Source organism: Mytilus galloprovincialis, chromosome 8 (genome assembly GCF_965363235.1).
Source record: "Mytilus galloprovincialis chromosome 8, xbMytGall1.hap1.1, whole genome shotgun sequence".
In the NCBI taxonomy this organism is placed as follows: domain Eukaryota; kingdom Metazoa; phylum Mollusca; class Bivalvia; order Mytilida; family Mytilidae; genus Mytilus; species Mytilus galloprovincialis.
Genome location: NC_134845.1, coordinates 8,400,139 through 8,409,191, shown reverse-complemented (window position 1 = coordinate 8,409,191; position 9,053 = coordinate 8,400,139).

Below are 9,053 nucleotides of genomic sequence, written 5' to 3'. Positions count from 1 at the left end.
AGTTATTTTACAACCTGGCTCAACCTTATTCATGCTGAATTCGAAGTTATAAATGTTTTTTCACCTAGAGATAGCATTACCAGAACAATGCCAATTTTTTTAAGAGATCGAAACCCGTCTACCAGATTCTTCATAGATCTTAATGATTTTTTAATTGGGAAAGGTTTAAGTATTTTAAACCAGAGTTTAACATATTCAAGCTACAAACACCATAATGCTGTAAAATGTCTAGTTGTCATCACCTCATCAGGCGTTATTTCTATCGTAAAGTGGTTTTACTAAAACTGCATGTAATATAACAAAGACGTCTAAACTGTATGAATTTGTATTGATGACTGAAGTACAAGATAACGTCATAAGTACACAACGTTGGATATACAATAATGCCGCGTTACGTTAACGTTCTCTTCTGTGCGTGATTTCCAACATTCTCCGGCCCACGAAAGGTGAAAATATAAAACTTGTAAAATAATTAAAGTCTCTTTGTTAAAATAATAAATGAAATTAACTTTAAAGTCCATCATTAAAATTAAAACTTTTACCACAGTTTGTTATAGTACGGTGTCACATTTATCTCACGTTCTTTTTTCTTGTAAGTTTCTCCCTGTAATCCAATTCCTGATATAAGTTGAGCTGTTTGAACTGAGATTTTGATTTTCCCATTCCTTGTAAATCCTCGTAAAAGCGTTTGTTTTTGTTACTGTCTCTTGTCCACATTAAAGCTGATTTGTCTGTTTCATTTACTTTCAACGGACCAGTGGTTTTTTGTTTTGTCCTTGAAGTGTCCACAATTGTAGAAATATGTTCAATGTTAATAGTATTCCTCTCTGTTTCATCATCGGTAGTGTGCGTTTCCTCTGTTTCTCCTAAATTTGTAGTACGAAAGTGTGTTTCGTTGATTGAATTGGTTCTTTTTAGTGGTCCTGAGAGTAGGTATCCTAGTTTGGACTTTACTGCTGTTGGTCCCTCGCCCCTAATGATATAATCCTCGACAATATCCCAGTATTGGTCAGCTCCAACAAGCAGTCCAATTTCAAATGATGTATCCTCAGTTACGGCGTGTGCTAATCTTACGTTTTGCAAATACGGCAACTGTTTTGCAGTTTCAATGTTTGTCTTAAATGGTGCGGCGATTTTAGGTACAATCAAAACATCGACTGGTATTTCTTGGCCATATATAGTTTTTATCTTCACTGTTGCTGTGTTTAGCTGTTCAATAGAGTTCTCATTATCGTCTCCAAATCTAGATAGGGTAATTGCTTCTCTTCCTGTGGTTTTTAACTCCATTTTCTCTGCTAAATGTCTTGTAATAAATGACCTTGAGGCGCCTTCGTCAAAAAGGATCTTTGCATCAATCGTTTGGTCTTTGTAGCTTAGTGGTGCTATTGCGGTCTTTAATAAAACATTTGGGCGAGCACAATTTAAAGATGAATATAAAACAGAAGTCTCAGATTCCTCCGCGTTGTGTTTTTGTACTGTACTTGTACTACTTGTACTTGTAGTTTCTTTATCATGATCGTTGTTGCATAGGCTTGTGTGGTGACGTCTATCACATTTCTTGCAGTTTGATTTAGATTTGCAATCTACTACGCGGTGTCGCCCTAAGCAATTATAGCACAATCTATCTTCTTTTACAATTTTCATGCGGTCGTTGTGGTCTGTAAATTTGGTACATTCAGACGAAAAGTGTGATTCCTTGCAGTATGCGCAGCTGACTTGATAAGATTTCTGTGGTGAATTAGTCTTTGGCCAGTTTTCTTGAGATTTTGTGTTTGTGTAGAAGGTAGCTGTAGCGCTCGGACTTTCAAATGATTCTGTACTGTTACCAGACTCTAAAATTGCCAGTTCCTTAAAAACAGATCTCCTAAGATCACCAAGATACCAATCTGTTGAACCGTGCTCACGTGTTAAGTTTTTGCGTATTTCACTGGGCATTTTGTTGAGTATGACTGGTACTAATAACGAGCCGTATGAGTCTTGAACTTGTCCGAGAGATTCAAGGCCACGTATGTATGTTTCTGTCCTGTCGTAGTAGCTTCTAAGGTGCGTAAGCGTATTCTTTGGTGCGGGTATGTCTAGTAGTGCTTGCATGTACGATTGAATGATCTTATGTTTTTGTCCGAATCTTTCATGTATGAGTTCAATAGCTTTGTTGTAGTTTGTGTGCGTAAGAGCAAATCCGGCAATGGTATATATGACGCTTCTCCTTCTAGTAAAGATTTGAGGTAGTTGAACTTTTGAACTTCGGTTAGTGTGTTGTTGTTGTGAATTGCGGAATCAAAAGAATCCCAAAAGGATTGCCATTCAAGTATGTTTCCATCAAATGTAGGTAAATTCAGTTTCGGTAGTTTATGAAAGTTGCTGCTATTGACGCTTGAATTTGAACGTAAAGACGTGAAATTGAGGCCAGTATTTTGTGAGTCATCTCTTATGTTATATACGGGGCCAACATTTTGAATGGGCTGCAGTGTCTCATTATGCGGCGAAAAACTTCTAGCGGCTGCATTTAAATTTGATGTTTGAGCTTGAATAAATTTACGAATTTTGCGTATTTTCGTCTCTAAATTAAATTTATACTCATCTGTGTCAAGTATCTCTTGCTCTATATCCTCCTCTTGTACACTATCTAAAATGTTCTTATCCAAATCCTTCAGAATATCTTGCTTTTCCTTTAATGTATCCAAAATTGTTTCCAACTCGTCCTCTTCCGGTTTTTCTTCTGTTTCACTTCTCTCCTCAAATCTTCTTAAAATCCTAGAAACTGCGCTTCTATGTCCCGCTCGTATGGATTTCAGCTTTGAAATCATCTTCTTCTGGTCACGGTACCAATATCGTAAAGTGGTTTTACTAAAACTGCATGTAATATAACAAAGACGTCTAAACTGTATGAATTTGTATTGATGACTGAAGTACAAGATAACGTCATAAGTACACAACGTTGGATATACAATAATGCCGCGTTACGTTAACGTTCTCTTCTGTGCGTGATTTCCAACAATTTCATTTGTATCAGAAGGTTGGGATGGTAGAGTATCAGACCGTGAATCAACAAGTGAATGTGATATTCTTGATCTACTAGAGCTTGGCGATAGTGTTATGGCTGACAAAGGATTTACCATCAGTGATTTAGTAGCAAAACGTCAGTGAGCTTTGAATATTCCATCATTCAGAGGTATAAAGGACAAATTTTCAACAGCGGAAGTATTCCAGACACAGGAAATTGCACAACTTCGCATTCATGTTGAAAGAAGTATTGAACGTGATAAAAACTTCCATATTCCAGAACTTAGTACCAAGATATTTCAAACATGTTGTTGGTTAACAAATCTAGATGTTCTATTAGTTCAAAATGATATAAATGATCTATAATTCAAATCTGCTGTACAAATCTCAAGGTTTTTCCCTGTTTACTTTCTAAAATCTGGCCAAGTAAAATTCAGTCTATTAAACTGCAAAATCTTTAAACAAGAAAAAATTGCACATCATCAATAGTACAATAATATTTTTTAAATACTCAACATTTAATTATTATTTATTTTTCTGATTTAAATCAACATGTAGTAACTGAATGTAAACCTTGAAAGCATATAAAGGTATTATTTTTAACTTGAGCATTGTGATATTTAATACATGTATTAATTGTCAATCTTTAAATCATGTTGGTGATGAAATGCAAGAAATAAAATATCTAAAAATATCATACTTTTTTCACATGATAATATTACAAACTAAATTTTAAAATGCTGAAAGGTTGCGGCACTTAACCTTGAGCTTGCTGTTGATAATAAATATGTGTTTAACAAGCCTACAGTCAATGCATTTTTCAGTTCAATCGGACTAGCCAACAGTCAATGCATTTTTTAATTCAATCTGACGAGCCTACAGTCAATGCATTTTTCAATTCAATCTGACGAGCCAACAGTCAATGCATTTTTTAATTCAATCTGACAAGCCTACAGTCAATACATTTTTTAATTTATTCTGACAAGGCAACAGTCAATGCATTTTTAGTTCATTCTGACAAGCCTACAGTCAATGCATTTTTTAGTTCAATCTGGCAAGCCTACAGTCAATGCATTTTTTAGTTCATTCTGACAAGGAAACAGTCAATGCATTTTTAAGTTCATTCTGTATTGTTATAATTTGGACTCATAAAGTTAATGCACTATAAAATAATCTCATATCCTCAAAAAATTCAAAGGTAAAATATTGGGTTTAAGTAAACAATAAAATGTTTAAATAACTTAAGATATACTTTGGTACGTCATTTTTACGATTATATACATGTATAAATATGGCCGACAACATTTCAAATGCGGAAGCACAAATGCCACAATTATGCCATATGTGTGAGGAAAATACGGATATTAAGTTCAAATGTTTAGATTGTGCATTCCTTCTGTGTTCGAGGTGTCGGAAACTGCACGAAAAGGTCAGAACAAAGTATGTCCATCAAATTATTGATCTGAGAGACAAGAGGGCAATATCAAAAGATTCCAAATCAATTCGTATTCATCAAGTTCGTTGTGAATTCCATGAGGACGAAAATTACATTATGTGTTGCCAAGAATGTCAGCAACTTGTTTGTGCTACTTGCATTTTAACAATGCATCAAAAGCACGAAATGGGAGATATGAAAATAATTATTTCTACTAAAGTATCGAAACTAAAACAGTATCAGGGAATAATTGACACAACAATTCTTCCAAATATTTCTAGAAACTATGCTAGATGCGATGACTTGATGGAATTTCATACAAAGAGGACCGACATAGCTAAGACAGGAATTCATGATTGGAAGACCTACTTAATAAATGCTGTTACAAAATTACTGGATCAACAAGCCGAGTTATTCTATGAACAAATAGACAAAAATATGGACGAAATAAAGCAAAACATTCTACCTGAACGTTCAGAACTAGATGATATGAAAAGAAATATCAATAAAATACGATCTGAAATTGAACGTGCAATCAATTCTCATGATCTTTCGCAAATGATTAATCTTGAAAGCAGCATAGAGTTGTTGCTTAAAAAAGTATATGCACAGAAGAAGAAAGAACGCACAAATTATTTCGAATTTTCTCAAAGAGAATTAAAAATTCTTAAACTCGGTGACTTGACATTAAAACCTGTGTTTGAATTACAATGTACTCAGTCATTTGATACCAGACTGTCGTGTATAGATAAAATGGCATCGTATAAACATGAAGAATTACTGGTAAGAAATTTGGAGTTGAAGAATCTTTGTTTATTGAAAATTGTCCATGATCAAATCATTGAAATACACAAGTGGAATATCGATGTGAAAGACATAACCGCTTTACAAACTGGCGAGATAATAGTCATTCTAGTTGATAAAACAGATTTGAGACTTTTGACGAAAAAACAACATCTGACTAGTACTATCATAAGTGATTGTACAGAGGTGTTCTTTGATACAGCCCCACAGATACCGACAGCACTACATACTACTCGTGAAAACAATGTTATAATAAGTACAGTTGAAACCGGAAGAGACTGGCTTCCAATGGACGAACCGTGCAAAGTAGAAATTATAGTTATAACAGCAGAACGAGAAGTTATTTCGCGTTTTATTTTCGATAAAGATTTGTTCTGTTTTCCAAATAAAATAACGTCGATCGGTACGGATATATGTATTGCAGATTCCATTTCCGATTATTCTGGAAGACTAGTAATGCTGGACAATAAAGGAAAGGTTAAATGGACATACGGAGATAATGAGACAAATTCCGTAATTATTGCAGATATGGTTTCCACGCCTTTGTACAATGTCGTTTTATTGGATCCATGCCAGAGTGTCTTGCAGGCTCTTGATTCTAAAGGCGCTTTTCTAAATACATGGAGATTGCTAGACTTTAATGTAACTAATCCGTATGCAATGACTATATCAACGGATGATAAAATACTTATTGGATGTGGACACACTGGAAACAATTTACACGTACTAGAATTTAAGGAATGAAAGAAGCAGTGTTTCAAAAATAAAATCACGTTTCAAATAGAGCCGTTGAAACGCTAGCAAAACGCGCAAATGTTCTTATAAATTGTTATACATACAATGTATCTAAAAACAACTCCTTGGGAAGTGCGTGTAATTCCTGTAATCCAAACTGTAGACTCTTTACAGAAATAGGATTTTACCAAAAACAATTAAAATTCTCGAATACACTAGAGAATATCAGCTTAATGTGAATATCGATAAAAACTAACTATAAATTGTACCTACCTTTATGTAATATATTGTGCAAAATTACCTAAAAATGTTGCTGCCTTTATGTTTATATTTATAAATACATAACAATTTTTATACTTATCTCACCCATTTAAAAAGTATCTTTGCGTCCAAACCTCACTCAATATTGGAGCAGAAATATTGATAACACAAAACCAGTTGGATTTTTAAGAAACTTTTTTAATATATTATCAATATCTGTCAATAACAAAGAGTAAATAATAACCGACAGTCTGATAATAATACAACAAAAGAATACAAAAACCAAGACTGTGTCCTTAGTACACCGATGCCCCACTCGCACTATCATTTTCTATGTTCAGTACTGTGAACTGTGAAATCGGGTCAAAACTCTATTTTTTTTATTAAAATAAGAAAGATCATATTATAGGGAACATGTGTTCAAGTTTCAAGTTGATTGGACTTCAGCTTAAGCAAACACTTTAACCGGAATCGGGACAGACGGGCGGACGAACGGACGGATGAACGAACGCACAGAGTGAAAAACATAATAGCATACAATGGGAGGCAATGGTTTGTACTATATTTATGAGTAACAACTCAAATATAACATGTATAATGATATTATCTTTAAAGTCATAAGAAATCTCAAATTAAAAAAAAAATGCATATGTTTTTTTATAACTTAATGGATAGTTTTCATAAACTTATGTACATATACTTTTTTGTGGAGAAAATTCTTTAATTTGTTCATATTTAGAAGAAGTTTACTTTATGTTAACTGCTTCCTAAAAGGAAGCAATTCCCCGACATATTTTCCGTATGCAAAGTGACCTCAGTGTGACCCATCTCGTAAAAATCCGGTGATCGCAATACGCATGGATGTCCTTAAAATAAACTATCATCTGATTGTACATGTTAAACACGTGCTCGATATCCATGTTTTTTGTTGTTTGTTGACAACCAGGTGACAATCATTAAACTTCGTCTTCAAAACACGAACTTTAATTACCTGCCATATTTTCACAACACTGACTGATTGAGAAAAAAAATTGACGATTATACGAAATCTATGCGAAACAAGAATGTGTCCTCAGTACACGAATGCCCCACTCGCACTATCATTTTCTATGTTCAGTGGACCGTGAAATTCGGGTAAAATCTCTAATTTGGCATTAAAATTAAAAAGATCATATCATAGGGAACATGTGTACCAAGTTTGAAGTCAATTGGACTTCAACTTCATCAAAAACTACCTTGACCAAAAACTTTAACCTGAAGCGGGACAGACGGACGAACAGACAGACAGACGGACGGACGGACGAACAGACGGACGAACGAACGGACGCACAGACCAGAAAACATAATGCCCCTCTACTATCGTAGGTGGGGCATAAAAAATGATAAAATCGTGCACAGAAGACTAAGTTTATGATGTTTGTATGCATTGGTTCAAGAATTGGAATAACATTATTTTTCACCGGTCACTTGTTGATTATGACTTTAAACACCCTGAAGTGACAGGTGTGATTGCTTCCCCTGATTATTATGGTGTGTACTACTTAGTATACTAGAACAGAAATTTTATTTCACCAATATTTACAGTTGTGCCATCTGTAAGTTCCAACTTATAGAGGTAAAAAAAATTAAGTTTTGATATTTTGAAATCATCCAAGTGTATCTGAAGTCCTAACTTTCTATCAAACAGAGGTAAAACCCCAGATTTTAAAATGTGTTAGGTAATCACTTTATGACTAGGGTATTTTACACACTGAATTTTGGTTTTGCAAAAAATTAAGCTAGCGCCAGTTTTTTGGCGGAGGAAGAAGGTTTTTATGACCAGAAAGTTAACTTAAACAGCTGACAATGGCCTAAATGATTTCCCTATTTAACTGGTTTAGAATTGTGGTTTTTATAGATCAATCCAAATAAAAATCCAATTGACATTGACGATATTTACTGAAGGGAAGGGGTTACTTTTATATTCTATTCGTATGTAAAAGTAAAGATAATTAATCACCCAGTTCATTTATAAGAATTTAGTTTGGGGCAACTTAACGTATACGATTTATTTGTTTTATAGTTTTATTTATAAAAATTAATACCTAGATAGCTAGATAATACAATAAATTATCTGGTTCTAACACAATTCTAGATTAATTAAATTGTAATTGTTGTATTATACATTAAATGCCATAATTACAAACCTGATTTAGAACTATATCAAAATTGTCAAAATTATCGTGACGTCACTTTTACCTGTGACGTCATTTTGTAGCATAGCGTTATTCTGTAGGTGGCAATGGTTATTTTGTACCGATTTATGTGCTTTCGTTTTTTGTTTTACGTGTTTGTTTTTATTTTGTGGTAAGTCACCACTTCGATGTTGACATGGACATTAATTATATGGTCATTGTTTTTATAAATTTACTAAAGATTTTCTTATCCCTTGCATAGATAACCTTAGCCGTATTTGGAATCATTTTTTAGAATTTTGAGTCACCAATGATCTTCAACTTTGTACCTGTTTTGCTTTCTTTACTTTTGTTATCTAACGTCAATGGTGAGTCTTATGTAGCCGAAATTCACGTATTGTAACTATTAGCATGTTGAAATGTCCTATTGTAATGTTTATTTGTGTATTTATTTGTCCTGAATGTTCTTGCATTTATTTGTACTATAGTCCTGTTATGTAATGTTGTCATTTTGATGTTAACATTGCCATAAAAGCACGAGGTTTGGCGAGCCGCAAAACCAGGTTCAACCCACCATTTTTTTTTAAATGTTCTGAACCAAGTCAGGAAAAAGGCCATTGTATGTTGGTTTCTGTTTGTGT